Source organism: Pseudonaja textilis, chromosome 2 (genome assembly GCF_049901715.1).
Source record: "Pseudonaja textilis isolate UNSWEBS1 chromosome 2, rPseTex1.2, whole genome shotgun sequence".
Lineage (NCBI taxonomy): Eukaryota > Metazoa > Chordata > Lepidosauria > Squamata > Elapidae > Pseudonaja > Pseudonaja textilis.
Window position 1 is genome coordinate 251,844,573 of NC_141991.1, and position 17,529 is coordinate 251,862,101.

A 17,529-nucleotide genomic window follows, 5' to 3' on the forward strand; every position below is an offset into this window, starting at 1 on the left:
TTCTTCAGCTGAGCTTCTAAAGGGTCTGAAAACCACAGGTGTTGTATGGCAACCTACCGCATGCCGCAGAATTTAAAGAGGCATATTTATTTCTAAAACACAAATTCCAAGAAGCTGATAGAAATAAGGAAAGCCCCAAGAGCATCAAATAAAACATATTTTACCTTTTTGCCTTCCATTCAAGCGAATTGGAAAGTGGAATTTGGTCTGGTGTAGAAATCAGAGGATCATGAGGTCTAGTCACGTCTTGGGCAGAAAGCCAGCTGGGTGATTTTGAGCCAATCCCCCTCTTCTCTCTTTCAGTCCTAGGAACAATAACAGAATCAGAATAACAGAGTTGGAAGTCTGCAGATATTCTCTGCCATTCATGTCTTGGTTCTCCCAAAAGTGCATTTTCAGGAGGCAACTGGACTTTCTTGTTTTTTCTTTGAAGACATTTCACTTCTCATCCAAGAAGCTTCTTCAGCTCTGACAGGATAGCAAGGAATGGAAGGATTTGTATTCAGCTACTCCTTTGCATCCTTTTAGAGGATCATTGAAGGACTTGGTTTATCTGTGTTCTAAGGACCACCTGAGTAGTGCTCCTGGTTCCTGTGGTCTGCAATTTTTCCTCTGGAAATCCATTCCATTCCCCCCATACCATTCAAAAGGTGTTCATCCCAAATTATATAGCTAATTATATAGCTAATGTAGGCCCCAGATAAACCAAGTGCTTCAACGGACCTCTAAAAGGATGCAAATGACCAGCTGTCTGCAAGGAATATAAATCCTTCTCTTCCCCACTATCCTGTCAGAGCTGAAGAAGCTTCTTGGATGAGAAGTGAAACATCTTTGAAAGAAGAAAAAACAAGAAAGTCCAGTTGCCTCTTGAAAAAGCACCTTTGGGACAACAGAGTTGGAACAAACCTTCCAACACAATTTCTGAACAAGTGTCAGAGTATGTTCATTAACTGGCAGAGACATGGTTAACAAAGTAAGCATGGCAACAGACCAGCCAATGGGAGCTGACAGCCTGGGTGTGATTTGGCTCTGTGTGCTTTGCTGAGAATTGAAAGTGAAACTGTCTTGCTTGCTTGCTGAAACTGATATCTGTTCTGAGCTGCTGCTTGCTGCTTTTGCTTATGTTAACATTAAAATAATTTACGAATGGTATTGTAAACTTTGCTCATGTTAATATGTTTATAAAGAAGTTAATGATCCTGCTGAATCAGTCATCTGTGTGTTTTCTGGACTTGGATTTCCGCTGCAAACTCTAACAATGAGTTCCACTGATTGATTGTCCTCACTGTTAAGAAGTTTCTCCTTACTTCTAGGTTGGATCCCTCTTTGATGAGCTTCCATTCATTGCTTGTTGTCCTGCCTTCAGGTCCTTTGGAGAGTAGTTTGACCCTCTCTTTTTTGTGGCAACCCCTCAAATATCTAAACATTGCTATCATGTCACCCCAGTCCTTCTTTTCTCTAGATTAGCCATACCCAGGTCCTGCACCCATTCTTCATATGTTTTAGGCACCAAGCCTTTAATCATCTTAGTTGCTCTTCTCTGCACTTTTTTTCCCAAAGCCTCAACATCTTTTTTTCTGTAATACGGTAACCAAAACTGGAGATAATAAGAGAGCTTTCCACCTTAATCCATTGCCTTCTGATTGTGCCAAGTTATAATTCTTGGAATTCCTAGCTAGGAAGGATAAATTATTCAGGAAGTTGTAGCCTAACATATCTTAACAGAGACAAGTTGTAGAAAACTGATACAGTAAAAATGTCCTTTCTTCCTATTAGTGTTCATTAAGCTGCTTAAATGTTTTGCATAAAGTCAGCTAAGGAGTCTTTTTATTTATTATCATTTATTTTATGTCCTCACATGAACCTTTGCTCCTGTACTGCAAGAAGAAAAGGAAAGCTGTAGGTTGTAAATTGAAATGCTTGGGTTTTTTTTTTTAACCAGCTAATTTGGAATACAGATCATAGAATAATAGGCTTGGAAGGATCTTGGATGTCTTCTCATTCCACCCCTTTCATGAACAGGAGACCCTATACTATTTCTGAAAAATGGCTGTCCAGTCTCTTTGTGAAAACCTGCCATGATGGATTGTTCACCGTTTCTGAAGGCAAGCTGTTCAATTGATTGATTGTTCTCACTGTCAGAAATGTTTTCCTTAACTCTAGGTTGGATTTCTCCTTGATTAGTTTTAGAATAACAAAATAGCAGAATGGGAAAAGGGCCTTGGAGGTCTTCTAGTCCAACCCCTGCTCAAGCAGGAAACTCTTTCTGTTCTTTCTGTGCCAACTCAAAAAGTTCAAACTGCCCAAAGAGCTGCTGATATTGTTCTACAGAGGAATTATTGAGTCTGTCATCTGCACATCTATGACTGTTTGATTTGGTTCTGCAACCCAACAGGAGAGACAGAGTCTTCAGAGAGTAATTAGGACTGCAGCAAAAACAATTGCTACCAACCTGCCTTTCATCAAGGACCTGCACCAGTCAAAAAGAGGGCTGTGAAAATATCTACAGACCCCTCACATCCCGGACATAAACTGTTTCAACTCCTTTCCTCAAAATGACACTATAGAGCATTGCACACCAGAACAACTAGACACAAGGGAAGTTTTTTCCCCAAATGCCATCACTCTGCTAAACAAATAATACCCTCAACACTGTCCAACTATTTACAAAGTCTGCACTACTATTACTATTAATCTTCTCATCACTCCTTATCACCCATCCCCTCCCAATTGTGACTGTAGGACTGAAACTTTGTCGTTTGTATCCTTACAATTTATATTGACTGTTTCCTAGTATTATTTGATTGCTTATCATACTCTATGACTATTATTAATTGTTGTACCTGATAATTCTTGACTCTTGATGAATGTATCCTTTCTTTTATGTACAATGAGAGCTTATGCACCAAGACAAATTCCTTGTGTGTCCACTCACACTTGGCCAATAAATAATTATATTTATCTATCTATACCATTTTAGACAAATAGCTCTCCAACCTATTAAAATGATCAGTGTTGGAGCACCCACAACTTCTGGTGGCAAGCTGTTCCACTAGTTAATTGTCCTCCCTGTTAGGAAGTTTCTCCTTAATTCCAGTTTGCTTCTCTCCTTGATGAGTTTCCATCCATTGTTTCTTTTTCCTGCCTTCTCGTGCGTTGGAGAATAAGTTGACTTTCTCTTCTTTGTGGCAGCCCCTCAAGTACTGGAAGGCAGTTATCATGTCACTCCAAATCCTTCTCTTCATTAGACTAAACATACTAAAAGTTTAAATGAATTTCATTTCATATCCATCTGCCAACCGTAACCAAATATGCTTCTTCTTTTTCTCTCTTCTTCCCTCTCTCTTTCTTCCCTCACTTCTCTAATTCTCCTGGCTGTTGCTTTGAGCTTGGCAAGCCGAAACAGCTTCCAACAAAATGCAAAGTCCATACCATCAAACTCCCGCTTGCAATTTATTTACCTTTGTTTGTGTGTGAGGGTGTACGTGCGTGCGTGCATGCAATTTTGTAAGCTGTCACGGGAAGCCTGCAATTTCCACCTTGCATCTGACTATTAAAGTAATCTTGAAGCCAAACATGGTGTAAAGGGATCACAGAAGTTAGTCTTTTTCACTTAATCTTCTTTCTTTCTTTTTTATTGTGCATCTGGAATTTAAATGACGGCAGGTAGAAGGAGAAAATAACAGGTTGAAAAGAGAAAATTCGCCACTCGGAAGAGAAAGGACTCTTTCTTTTTTTTTAAGAAAGCATCCCTTTTTCAGAGTTGAGTTTTTCCCGCTCATTTGCTACAATCCTATCCCAAAAATAAAAAATATATCACAGCCCATAAATATAGATTGATGCTGCGCTGGAGATCTACAACAACTACAAACAGAGAAAGAAAGAATTTCTCTCTCTTCTTTGCAACGGTTTCCCCCAAAGCTCCAGGAAATGTGTCCTGAATAAGAAGTATGCAATTTTCACGTAATTAGAGAAACAGAAGATGGAAATGACTTCCATCAGAGCAATCAAGAATGGTAATGTGGTAAGGATTTGTCCGTGCCTGCTCGGAAAGCAAAAACTCAACAAGTGTTGGTATTTTATTATATCATTGTCCTTATTTGGAGAGGAAAGGGGTGGTTGCTTTTGTCAGCCAAAAAACAAAACAAAAACAAATGACATTTTGCAACAGTCTTCTATAAAGGAGGGAAGTAAATAAATTTAAATCATATTTTTTTCTTTTCAAAGGCGAAGATGTCAGTGTTGCACTTAAGATTAGTAACCCAGCATCGGATTGTTGCTGTTCAGTCACTAAATTCAGCGGTCCCCAACCACCGGTCCCTGGACCGGTATTGGTCCGTGGATCATTTTTTACCAGGCCGCAAAGCTTGGGTGCCGCCATCTTGTTTCAACGGCGCTTCTGGGTTTTCGGTTGGAAAGTGCTTCCAGGTTTTCAGCTGGAAAGCGGGGTTTGGGTGCTTGCACCTTAGTTTTGTCGAAGAGGGGGGAGGCTTCGAACGAAGAGCTGTCCTGATGGTGGTGGAGACTTGCGTTACTCAGGTACTGGTCCATAGAAGAATAAATAATCGTGAAACCGGTCCCTGGTTCAAAAAAGGTTGGGGGCCACTGACTAAGTTGGTGTGAGGCTAATAAGTAGTGGTGGGGCAAGCCAGAATTTTAACAACCGGTTCATTTGAACAGGCCCGAACCAGCCCAATTACACCACTGGTTGCATTTGACTCCTTGCAACCACCGTAGCATGCCAGCCCCGCCCCGTCCTCCACAGTCTCCTCCAGTTTGCCAAAATTCACGTTTATTGTGTCGATGACACTATCTAACCATCTCACCCTCTGCCGTCTCTTCCTCCTTTTGCTTTCCATCTTCCCCAACATTCAGATCTTCTCCAAGAAGTCCTCTCTTCTCATTTGGTGGCCAAAGTATGATGCTTTGAAGTATCAATTATTTAAGCTTTAGCTCCAGTATCTGTCCTTCCAAAGGACAGTCAGGATTGATTTCCTTCAGTATTGACTGATCCAATCTCGTTGTGATCCAAAGGTCTAGTGAGAGTCTTCTCCAACACAACAATTCAAAAGTATCAGTTGTTCAGCACTCAGCCTTCCTTATGGTCCAACTGTCACAGCCCTGCATTACTAGAGGATTGCTAGTAAGTAATTTAATTTGGATAGTTCAATAAGGGTGCAAATCTTTACACTCCTTTCTCTTCCAGTTTGGCCTGTGGTTCAGTTGCTAACTTGTGTCTGAGTCTTCATGACCCCATGGACCATAGCATGCCAGGCCTTCACAGTCTCCTGGAGTTTGCCAAAATTTACATTTATTGTGTCGATGACACAATCTAACCATCTCATCCTTTGCTGTCTCCTTTTTTCTGTTTCATTCCATCTTCTCCAACAACAGGGTCTTCGTTAAAGGAGTCCTCTCTTCTCATTAGGTGGCCAATGTATTTGAGCTTCAGCTTCAGGATTGGTCCTTCCAAAGAACACCCAGGGTTGCCCAGCCAGACTTTGCCCTTCCCCAGCCTCCTCCACAGCCAATGGAGCCATACTCCCATTCCCTGTCAGCTGTCTAGCTTCCTCCTCAGATTCAGACTCTGACAGGGGCATGGCAGAAGATCTCAAAAGATATCACTTTGACTCTGGGAAATTGCAACCATCATAAATACGAGTCAGTTACTAAGCATCTGAATTTTGATCACATGACCATGGGGCAATCATACGGATGAAAAATGGTCTTAAGTCACTTTTCTCAGTGCCATAGTAACTTTGGTCAATTACTACCTCTATAAAGCCAAGATTTTCCAATGGAATTTGGACTGGACAATTAGGCCAATCCTCCCCATCAACAAGATAAAAATAATGAAATCTGAAGGAATCAAAATGCCTTAAAGAAGAATATGGATGAAGAATATCACTATTAACTCCAGAAGATAGACTTAATAGAATTCTTTACTGGCCAAGTGTGATTGCACACAAGGAATTTGTCTTTGGTGCATATGCTCTCAGTGTACATAAGAAAAAATAAAAATAAAATAAAAAAATAAAATACAGTAATCAAGAATCATAAGATACAACACTTAGTGATGGTCATAGTTTACTAATAAGCAATGAAATCATACTAGGAAACAAATAAAACAATATAAATTGTAAAAATACAAGCAACATGGTTATAATCATGTGTGGGAAGTGATAGGTCATAGGAAGGATGAGAAGAATAATAGTAATACAGACTTACTAAGTAGTTTGACAGTGTTGTGGGAATTAGTTGTTTAGCAGAGTGATGGCATTTGGGAAAAAACTGTCCTTGTGCCTAGTTGTTCTGGTGTGCAGGGCTCTATATAGTGTCTTTTTGAGGGAAGGAATTGAAACAGTTTATGTCCAGGATGTCAGGGGTCTGTAAATATTTTCACAGTCCTCTTTTTGACTCATCCAGTATACAGGTCATCAATGGAAGGCAGTTTTTTTTTTCTGCAGTCCTAATTCTGAAGTCTGTGTCCATCTTGTTTGTTTGCAGAGCCAAACCAAACCATTATAGAGGTGGAGATGACAGACTCAGTAATTCCTATGTAGAACTGAATCAGCAGCTCTTTGAGCAGTTAAGATTCAAAAGGAACTTGTCAGGCTATCTAATAAAATGAAGTTCAATGGTGAAAAAAATACAGTTCTACATTTCAGCAAGAAAAACCAAATGCACAGGTACAGTGCATTATGTGGTATCTTGCTAAATACTAGTAACTGTGAGAGGGATCGTCTTGGAGTCCTAGTGGACTCCATATTTAAATATGAGCCAGCTGTGTGCTGCAGTTGCCAAAAAAAGCCAACACAGTTCTAGGCTGCATAAACAGAGGGATAGAATCAAGATCACATGAAGTGTTTATAACATTTTATAATGCCTTGGTAAGGCCACGCTTGGAATATGGCATCCAGTTTTGGTCACCAGACATAAAAAAAAGATGTTTAAGAAAGAGGGCAGAGAAGAACAACAAAGATGATTACAGGACTGGAGGCTAAAACATACGAAGAACGGTTGCAGGAACTGGGCCTGGCTAGTCTAGTGAAGAGAAGGACTAGGGGAGACATGATAGCAGTCTTCCAATATCTCAGGGGCTGCCACAAAGAAGAGGCAGTCAAGCTATTCTCCAAAGCCCCTAAAGGCAGGACAAGAAGCAGTGGATGGAAACTAATCAAGGAGAGAAACAACCTAGAACTAAGGAGAAATTTCCTGACAGAACAATTAATCAGTGGAACAACTTGCTTCCAGTAGTTATGAATTTTGCAACGCTGGAAGTTTTCAAGAAGAGATTGGCCAACCATTTGTCTGAAATGGTATAGTGTTTCCCACCTGAGCAGGGGGTTGGACTAGAAGACCTCCAAGGTCCCTCCTAGCTCTGTTATTCTAGTCTCTTCTGTACTATAAATACCTGAGCATCCTTCAAGCTGATAGCATCAAGTACACGGAACTCAAGTAGAAGGTTAGTGGTGAATACATCATTAGAGTGAAGAAGTTCTAACATTTCAAAGCAATGAGTGATTTTGATTCTAGTCTTTATAAACACAGCTGGAATAGTGGTCTGGATTCAGGGAAGAACTAAAAAGCCCTGGATAGGAAGACCAGAAAAATAAGGACAATTCAACATGCCCTTCATCCTCAAAACAATGTTGACAAACTCTACTTACAAAGGAAAATAGGTAGGTATGGAACGACGCTAGAACACCAGGCAATTGAAGAAAGAAAGAAAGAAAGAAAAAGGCAATGGAAGCATATCTGAAGGACAGCGAAGAAGAAACTTTGAATTTAGTACCAATAGTCGTAGGCTTCTTGGATGCAACCCCAAAACATCTGGAGAGCCACATAAACACCATCACTGTAGACCAAATTGCTGGTTGAAAAAGGCGGCTTTATTCAGACAAGCTTAAACCCCGGGATAATAATACTGTCAATAAAACCTTTAACACCATCAGACAACATCTGGCTATTCCATGCCCTTGGGAAAGATTTGATAGGTGTCCTGAAGGTGCTTTTTTCCCCCAAAAAGGCAACTGGACTTTCCTGTTTTGTTTTGTTCTTTCCTTTGAAAACAAAAGTCCAAAAGACTTCATCAATTTTTCAGCTCTTGGAGGAGAAGCAAAGAGTTTTTCAAACCTCCCCTTCTTTGGGGCAGCCCCATAGAATATTGGAACGCTACTATCATGTCACCCCACGCATGGAAAGAGACACGTTCAATTCCTGAAACCTTTCTCCATGCTTTGATTTATACTATATCTCAGTGTGTGATTCAGAAACTGAATCAAAGAGAGGATGCAGACTTGAATTATCCCACTCTCCATGGTACCTCGGAACGATATCAGAGAGGAGGAAAAGAAATGAAAAGCCTTGATTGCAAACTTGGAATTTTCTGTTGCTTAGTTTAATTTTGACATAATTGTCAAATCCATCCTCTGTTCTCCCCATCCCTCCTTTGCTCTCTAGAGCAAAGCCCTGACAACTAATGGCAATCATTGTAGCAGGCAGAAGACACAGCAGGAGTTTGTAACAATAAATCTATTACTCAAGGTTTTTTTTTTTTAAGAAAAAAGCCATACAGTTAAGCTGTCAGACTTGTTCATGTCTCATTCGGCTGTATCCCCTAAAGAATTCTGAATTTCAATTAGGAAAACAAAAGACAGAAGAATTGGAGAAGGAAAAGGAGAGGAGTGGAGAGAGAAGAGAGGGGAGGAGAAGAATTGTGTGCATCAGGATGATTTCAAACCGTTGTGGATTTCCATGTATGAAGTTTGGGGGTCTACATTTTGATTGGATGCAGGCAAGCAACACAGAAACAGTATCTGAGTTTAAGCAAAGATTGTTTAGAAAAGATCATCTTTTTGCATTAGCCCGGGAAAAGCACCGCAAACGTGTCAACTACGGTGCCCCACTTGTCGAGTTTTATAACTCTCCTGATTTTTCAGACCGTTGCTTTTCTTAGTTTTGCCCTTCATTGCTAGCCCACCAAACTGACAGACTGACCTCAGCTTGAGCTTCTGAGTAACAATGATCCTTAACCCCATTGGGTGGAGAAAGGTGTAGTTTACTAGAAGTCAAGTGAAATACAGTAGTGCAAAGCCAGGACTGAAATTCCCATGCCAATTCCCCAAGTGAAATCTTTTCCTTGCTTAAGCGCTTCCCATTCTTGGTCCTCCATTGTCCTTCTCAATTTTGAAGAAGAGGTCCTGGAAACGATCACTCTGATGGTAGGCTGGCTTGCAGCTGCATTCTTCTCATTGTGCAGCATCTTTGAAACACCACCTTGGGCAGGCACCTTCACTTTTTAAACTTTCACTTTCCTCTCAAGTGTTCCCCCTGCCTCTTACCCTCCCTTCAGTATTCATGGCAGACTGGTTCCAAAGTGATTGCAGGCATGAGGTGGCAGCTCTGAAACCTAGCAGTTCAAAAGCATGCACATCGAGTAGATAAATAGGTACCATTTTGGCGGGAAGGGAACAGCATTTCACGTGCCTGTGGTGTATAGCCATGCCACCCAAATGACTACAGAAATGTTTTCACACAATGCTGATGTCATGCCTCCATCAGAGCCTGAATCTTTGGAGGAAGACGAGCCGGAACTGGAGCCAACAGAGATCGAGGGGGCGGCTTTATTGGCTTTGGAGAAATGCGGGGGAAAGCAGGCTGTGTCAGCCAGGGCTTTCGGGATTGGGATCACTTGTAGGAAGATCGGAACGGGGGCAGGATGTCCAAGAGAGGCTAAGCAATGAACATGAGAGACAGAGCTCAAGTGATGAGCAAGAACCACTCCCTCCTGATCCCTGAGCACAGAGAGTAGAGAGAAGATGGGAACAGCACAGGATGACCCGACAACTTGGGAGGAGAGCGCCCCGCTCCTCTTCACACAAGGCACACTTGGGGACTGAGGCTTAAAGAGACGTTGCGGGGAGAGGCATTTGTCGGGAACAAACACTGAATTCATGGAGTTTTGCGTGCTACTGATGGTGTTTGGAGTTTCCTGGACTTCTTGATTTATTTCTTGCTTCTTGGATTAATTTGCCTTGTTCCTTTGCTTCCGGAAACCATTGCTTGTTCTTTTGCTTCCTGGATTCATTGACCTATTCCTTTGCCCTGCTGGGTTTCTTGCTTTGCAGCCATTGTGCTCATGGTGTTGTGTTGGACTACTTGCTGCTGGAAGCTGCTGGAAGTGTGTGTGTGTGATCACTTTGCTCTGGGACTTGCCAGAAACGTGGGAGTATTTTGGGGGGAAAGTTGGAGCAATAAAGGGGCAGTTTGAACTATCAGCTGACTGTGTTGCCTCTGTACTGTGCCCCGGGTCATCACAGCTGACTCCTTTGGCCAAGAAATCGAGATGAGCACTGCGCCTTACAGCTGGACACAACCCAACAGGGGAAATGTTTACCTTTTGAGTGGCTGGTTGAATATGTTTTGTTTGTTTGTTAATTTAAATTATATGCCACCTATTTCACCTAGATCAAGCAATCATTTGTCTGAAATGGTATAGCAGTGGTCCCCAAACTTTGTGGCTTTCAGGGGGGAACAGGAGAACCTGGTGACATGAGTGGTGGGCTGGCACATGCAACTCCACTCATGCAAGACACCTTGCGTGAGTAGAGCTGCAAGTTTCAGTGTCCCTCACTCACACAAGTAGGACTGTGTGTACCAGTGTATCCACTTACGTGAATGGGGTTGCACACATGCCGTCACTGGCCTGCTACTCATGTGGCTCAGTTGCGAATAGGCCTCAACTCAGTAGTAGGCAGTGGCCCACACACATTGGGGACCCCTGTGCTATAGGGTCTCCTCCTTGAGCAGGAAGTTGGACTAGAAGACCTCTAAGGTCCCTTTCAGCTCTATTCTGATTGATTGAACTCTAGGTGGCTTATAATCAATAAAAACAAAAAAATGAATCATGAAAACACTCAACCAATAAATATTAACACTAAAGTTGGATTAAAAATTGACAGAATTAAGAACTTTCATTAGAATAACAGTGTTGGAAGGGACCTTGGAGGTCTCCTAGTCTAACCCCTGCTCAGACCGGAAAACCCTATACCAGGGGTCAGCAACCCACAGCTCTGGAGCCACATGTGGCTCTTTCATCCCTCTGCTGAGGTTCCCTGTCACTGGTCAGCTCCACAATTCATAGGGCTTTCAGTTAGGACAGATAGAGGAAAAAGGATGTCGTGCTAGGAGACTCCATGGTGGGGAAACCAGACTTCCGGTCAGCAGATGAAAAAGGACCTCATGCTAGAGGAGCTCTATGGTGAGGAATCAACTTCCGGTCAGCAGATGAAAAGGATGTCGTGCTCAAAGGAGACTCTATGGTGGGAGAACCAGACTTCCGGTCAGCAGATGAAAAAGGATGTCATGCTAGGAGGAGACTCTATGGTGGGAGAACCAGACTTCTGGTCAGCAGATTAAAAATGACCTCATGCTAGGAGGAGACTCTTTGGTGGGGAACCAGACTTCTGGTCAGCAGATGAAACAGGACCTCATGCTAGGAGGAGACTCTATGGTGGGGAATCAAACTTCCAGTCAGCAGATGAAAAAGGACCTCATGCTAGGAGGAGACTCTATGGTGAGGGAACCAGACTTCCGGTCAGCTCAGAATTGAAGGGGAAGCCTCTGTTTAGGACTTTTGTGGGTGTTCAGTGTTTAATGGCACTGACCCCTGCCTTAAACCATTTCAGATAAACCTTGTCCAATTGCTCTTCTTAAAAACCTCCATTGTTGGAAGTTGATCAGAAAACCCTTTCTCATCTTTCAAGAAGAGACTCAACAGCCATTTGTCCAGAATGGCACAAGGTTTCCTGCCTCAGCAGAGGGTTGGACTAGAAGTCCTCCAAAATCCCTTCCAACTCTATTACTTTATGGTCTAATTACATCAAAGAGCCTACATGAATTAAAATTACAGCCAGGAGCTGAGAAAAAAAAAATAACACAACTTTGATAATCCTTCAGAGAGGGAAGATTTAGGAACCCATGAGACAAAAAGGCTGGTGTGGAGTGCAGATATAATATCTGAAGAAAGTGAAATTGCCAATAAGTGCTCTATGACTAGGTACTTGAAGCAGCTGTCATTAACAATATCTACTTTCATTCCACATCTCTCTATTCTTTTAAACGTGCTGTCAGAATGTCAGAGAACAAGGAAGGTTCACAAGCCATTCAAATCCTATATTATTCCAGCCAAACATTTCAGTTGTCCAATCTCTTAAAAAAAAATCTCCAGTCTTGCAGCACCTTCAGCTTCTTGGAAGCAAGACATTGATTGTTCTCAGGAAATGTCTCCTTAATTAATTAATTAATTGAGATTTTGGGCTTGGACAACCTCGAATTACGCCTCCTACGGTTAGACTTAAACATAGCACACAAAATTACCTGCTACAATGTCTTACCAGTCAATGACTACTTCAGCTTCAACCCACCACGGTACAAGACCACACAACAGATACAAACTCACTGTAAGCCAATTCAAACTTGATTGCAGAAAGAACGACTTCAGCAACAGAGTGGTCAACACCTGGAATGCACTACATGACTCTGTTTTTACAGCCTCACACTCCCACGCCTTTAACCTCAAACTATCCACTATTGACCTCACCCCATTCCTAAGATGTCTGTAAGGGGCGTGCATAAGCGCACCATCGTGCCTCCCGTCCCTGTCTTATTGTCCCCATTTAATCATACCTATTTTCTGTATTCTTACTCATGTTTATACTTATACCTATTATCTTGTAAGCGATTGACAAAAATAAATAAATAGCTAAAAATAAAATAAAATTTTAAAATAATAAAATAAAATAAAATAAAAATAATAATAATCAAATCAAATCAAATCTTGATTGATTCTTTCCTTGGTTAGTTTCCATCCATTGCTTCTTGTCCTGCCTTCAGGTGCTTTGGAGAATATGTTGACTTCCTCTCCTTTGGGGAAAACCTGACATCACACCCTTCTTTCATTAGATTAGACATACCCGATTCCTGCCACTGTTCTTCATAATTTACTTTAGTTTTCAAGCACTTTTAAATAGAAGCCCTCTTTATAATCTAAGCAGGGGGGGAAATGAATGAATGGAATAAGATTCTGAGTTCATTTTCATACCCAGATTACAGATTAACAGAGTTGGAAGGGACCTTGTAGATGATCTAGTCCAGCCCCCGCCCAAGCAGGAGACCCTACACCATTTCTGACAGGTGGAAGTCCAGTCTCTTCTTGAAAGCCTCCAGTAATGAAGCTCCCACAACTTCTGAGGGCAACTTCTATTCCACTGGGTGATTGTTCTCACTGTCAGAAAATTTCTCCTTACTTCTAGGTTGAATCTGTCCTTGATCAGTTTCCATCTATTATTCCTTGCCTGGCCTTCAAGTGCCTTGGAAAATAAGAATGTTAATAGAGTAATACAGTTGGAAAGGACCTTGGAGGTCTTCTAGCCCAATCTGCTGCTTAAGCAGGAGACCTTATATCATGCCAGAGAAAGGTTGTCCAATCTGTTCCTAAAAAACTTCAATGATGGAGCACCCACGCTATCTGGAGGCAAACCGTTCCACTGGTTAATAGCTCTGTCAGGAAATTTCTCCTTAGTCGTAGGTTGCTTCTCTCCTTGATTAGTTTCCATCCATTGTTTCTTCTTCTGCCTCCAGGTGCTTTGGAGAATAGGCTGAATGGAGATGTCAGCTTTCCAACGAAACTCTCCATCTCGATTCAGCACTCAGAGACAAAGTCCATCCAAGTAAGAATTTATTAGAGAAATCATATTGGGACATCTGAGGAAAACCCAAATCTGAAATCCCGCATTTTCCTTACTAAATTAAACTCACATCCAACCCCCTGTCAGCTGTGCCTCCATTCAGAATACAAGAAAGAAAAACTGCATCTCACACATCTGGTATGCCAAGATGGTGGACCTTGACCTAGAAAAGATAAGAAGCTGCAGTTGCGCAGAAAGCAGAAAAATGTCCCATCTTTTACAGTTCACACAACTTTGACCTCCGGCACCCTTCCTCCCCTGAAGCCCAATTATCCCTCCCCCCATTTCCATGGCAGCTAGCAAGAGTCAAGCAGTAAAAGATGCCAGGAAGAATTATTGGAGATTGACACCCCCTAATTGATGACCCCCAAATCACACTCTCTAATCCACCTCCATTCTGCAGTCCTACCAGGTCTGGTCATTCCCTTCCAAACTCCAGCAACTCAGCTTTGAGCTCTGGTGAAAGAATGTGTCAGGGTTCCAGAAAAACCCAACTCCAGTTAAAAACTCTGAGACAGGCATTTCCTCAAAGTTTCCTTTTATTAGAGTAGGTGTACTGGCACATCTGGGAAAACCCAAATCTGAGAGTTCCGGGTTTTCCTTTAGTAATTCAAAAGTCAAAACTCATCCCCTGCACCCATCAGTCCATCGCATGGTCCAATAACCAAACATTCCAACTGGAGTCATCCCTTCAACCATGCCTCCTCCAGGTGCAGGAATAACATGACCTTGACCGAAAAAAAGAATGCTATTATGTCTATACTATCAACACTCTAAAAATCCCCCCTCCTACTTTCCCAGGCACAGGAATGTGGCAGCATGGAAGCTTCTGGTTCTAATATGGCTTCCAACGCTGACAGGCATCCCCTCTTTGATGTGGCTATCCTGCCTTCTCACTTTCCTTTCCTTCCCAAGGTCCCTTGTGGCAGCTCCAAATCTGATTTAAAATGGATGGGGCTGACAGGAGAATTGAATCTCCTATCACCAACACTCACCCTTTTTTTCCCCATTGGGAGGTTTGGGATATTTTTCTATCATAGAATCATTTGTTGGTGCTATTTTTTAGGGACATTTAATGATGCTTCTTTTCTATTGCTTTGCTTTCAAATATTCTAGATATCTAAAGCCTGAACTACAGACTTCCAGGGACAACATTGTAAGCTTCCTCCTCATTAACTTATGAGCCTCTTTTAAAGACAGCCACCCAGCCTGTGCCAAACGTATGCCTAGATCGTAATGAAGACAAATGTCCATTTGGAGCTGAGTTCAGACCACGGAATTCATTTTGCAATGGATCTTTTATTGCCCTATAATTAGAGTGACATTTGGTCATTCTCGTTAGAGCAGGACTCAAACCAGGCCCCCGGAGGTGAGCAACCAATAAACCTGGTAGTTATTTTTGAACTCTTGCATTTTATTTTTTCATGTTCCTTGCTCGACAGGTCTTCATTTTTAAAAAAATATATATATATTTGGATGTTTTTCTCTCTTTCTCATCCCTATCCTTGTCAGGGCTTGCCAAACATAGCATTTATAATTCTTTGGGATATCTTATGTTTTTAATTGTTTAAGCTCTAAGTAAGAATCCCATTAATCTTGATTTCATATAGGGGAGAGGGGAGAACTACAGATGATGAGACTTCATACAGTATCGGGATTTAGGTGGGTTTTTATTTATTTTTTGTTGTCAAACAGATTTTGAGATTCTTGGATTTGAATGACGGTATGGAGGAGAAGGAGATGGTGGTAGAGGAAGAAAAAGAAGGGGAAGGGGAAGAAGGAGAGGGAAAAGAAGAAGAAGAGGAGGATAAGGATGAGGATGAGGATGAGGATGAGAAGAAGGAGAAGGAGAAGGAGAAGGAGAAGGGGAAGGGGAAGGGGAAGGGGAAGAGGAAGAAGAGGAAGAGGAAGAGGAAGAGGAAGAAGAAGAAGAAGAAGAAGAAGAAGAAGAAGAAGAAGAAGAAGAAGAAGAAGAAGAAGAAGAAGAAGAAGAAGAAGAAGAAGAAGAAGAAGAAGAAGTAGTAGTAGTAGTAGTAGTAGTGGGGTGACAGAGCCTTACAGGCAGACAGATCCTTATGCCATCTATTGATTTATATAATAATTTAATGCAATGCTGTTTATTTAAACTTTTTAAATAATGGACTAACACTCTGAAAAAGACAGGTTGGTCATGGGGTTAGAGGAGGAGGAGGAAGAGGGGGGAGGAGGAGGGAGAGGTTTCTTTTCATAACTGTTAAAATAATGAAACCCAACATGAAATAATTTTCAAAACATCTCTAAAAAATTGCACAAAGGACCCTACAGTTTTTCACTTTCCTTGTGGTAATTTTTAAAATTATAATATATGGAGTCCTTGGTGCACTCTGAGGTGGGTTTGCAGAGGTTTCATTACCCATCTAGGTAATGGAATTAGTGCAAAGGAGTGTTGGATTTACTCTCTGTTTTTATACAATAGCTTGCTGGATTGGACCTAATAAAGGAACTATAGAAACAAGAAACTTGATTAATCAAAATACCCAATCAAGGAACTTAATTAGACCCTAATCAAGAAACTACCAAAAAGAAAACCACCCCATCACCAGAACAGGTAGGGCAAGCTACTGTATGTAAAACCTCACACTGCCTCACACTAATGATGTTACCTAGTTGGATAATGAAATGTCTTCAAGAAAACAGGCAAGTTCAGAAAGCACCAAGGACCCCAGTCTTTCCCAGTACTCAAGACTCTCTCTTCAAAGGGCACTGCAAGCCAAATTTTCTATAAACAAAGAGAACAGCCTGCTTCCTTCTAGCTAGTACTGATGATGTAAGCTAGTTGAGTTATGAAACGTCTGCAAGCAAACCATCAAGCTCAAAGAGTGCAGGGACCTCGTGGTCTTTCCATGTTACTCAAGACCCTCACCAAAGTTCTCCCTGTATAGAAGTGAAATTGTCAGTAGTGTATACAGTATTGTCTGCAGCAGTTGTAGAAATATTCAGTCCGCAAAACTCTTTGAAACTCATGGAAGTGCTCCCTTGCCACCAGATTTCATTCATGGTTTAAAAGCAGGTTCCTCCCTTTGATCTGCCAGTCCTGTTTGATGAGAGAATAACTTCATCATCACTTTGAATGTACACTAACCGGCACACATTAAAATGAAATTTCCTGGCATGCAGTTCTCAAAAGGGTCACCAACTCCAATATGCACTGCAATGACATGACAGAATAAATACATAAGTACAAAGTTATGCATATACCCACATATATTCTATGACATAGAGAAACAACACAGTCCAGTTCGGATGTATACATGGTGAAAAAAAAAAAAATGAATCTTGCGAGTTTACCAGATGGGTGGCATAGGGAACAAAGCTGTTTCAGAATCAGATAGTCCTGCTAGAAATACTTTGAAACCTCCTCCCAGATGGGAGCAACAGCAAGAGACCATATAATGGGTGTGTGGTGTGTCTAACGATGCTTCAAGCTCTAAGCACATAGCATTTATAAGCAACATCCTGAATAACAGGAAGTGAGCTTCCTATAATCTTCTCCACTGTCCTCACCACTCTCTGTAGGGACTTTCTATCTGAGCCACTGCCTCCACCAAACCAAACAGGGATTCAGTTGGTTAAAGTGTTCTCAACTGTGCATCTGTAAAAAGTGGCCAGGACAGAAGGAAGACGATATGCTCTCCTCATTTGATGCAGAAAATGCAGATCCTGGTTTGCATGTTTCACCAGGGATGACCTGTGGAGAGACCAGAGTTTTAGTTATCTGCACCCCTAGATACTTAATACT